This window comes from Pteropus vampyrus, unplaced genomic scaffold, assembly GCF_000151845.1.
Source record: "Pteropus vampyrus isolate Shadow unplaced genomic scaffold, Pvam_2.0 Scaffold386, whole genome shotgun sequence".
NCBI classification, from domain to species: Eukaryota; Metazoa; Chordata; class Mammalia; order Chiroptera; family Pteropodidae; genus Pteropus; species Pteropus vampyrus.
In genome coordinates this window covers 117326-118012 of record NW_011889167.1, presented here as the reverse complement: position 1 = coordinate 118012, position 687 = coordinate 117326, and positions in this window count along the sequence as shown.

The window sequence follows — 687 nt, the reverse complement described above, 5'->3', positions numbered from 1 at the left end:
ACAGTAGTTTCTACAAAGGTGTGATTTAAAGAAGCGTGTTATTGTAATCTTTTGCGAGCTTTCCAGAAATTAGAAATATGAGGATGATTGTTGTCATCCTTGGTGCATTAGCCGGGGCGTTGTGTTTCTGTGTTTTATGTTCTTGTTTATTAGCAGTAAAACGCCAACTGTAACTGTAGCCGTCGGCATTTACTGAGCACTGGCCAACGTCCGGGACGTGTGTGCGCTCTTTGATGTTTATGCGTAAATCTCACAGTAATTCTTTAAAGTCTATATTGTCGTTTCTCTTTATATTTGAAGAAGTGGAGCAGCATTAAAGTAGAATTCACGTAACGTAAATTAGTTGGTAAATGCAAAAATAAGATTTTAAAACCAGTTGTGTCTAGGTTCAGGGTCCACGTATTTTCGGTAAGTGCCACCTCAAGCGTGCGAAAATTTTATAAAATTAAAAAAAACTGCCTGAGTATTTTGTAAACATTCACAAGTCACAGAAACATAGTGACTTGACGTGCAATGAGCGCGGACTGACTCACTCTGAACACGGAAGTGAGACTGGCCATCCAGATGCGGCTTCTCTGGGGACTTCGCCACAGGGTGGCCTTCCTGTGCTGTCTGACACGGCCGGGCGCTGGGCATTGCTTCCCGTTCCTGTTGTAAACTTAGAACATAGACAGATACAGCTGTTGG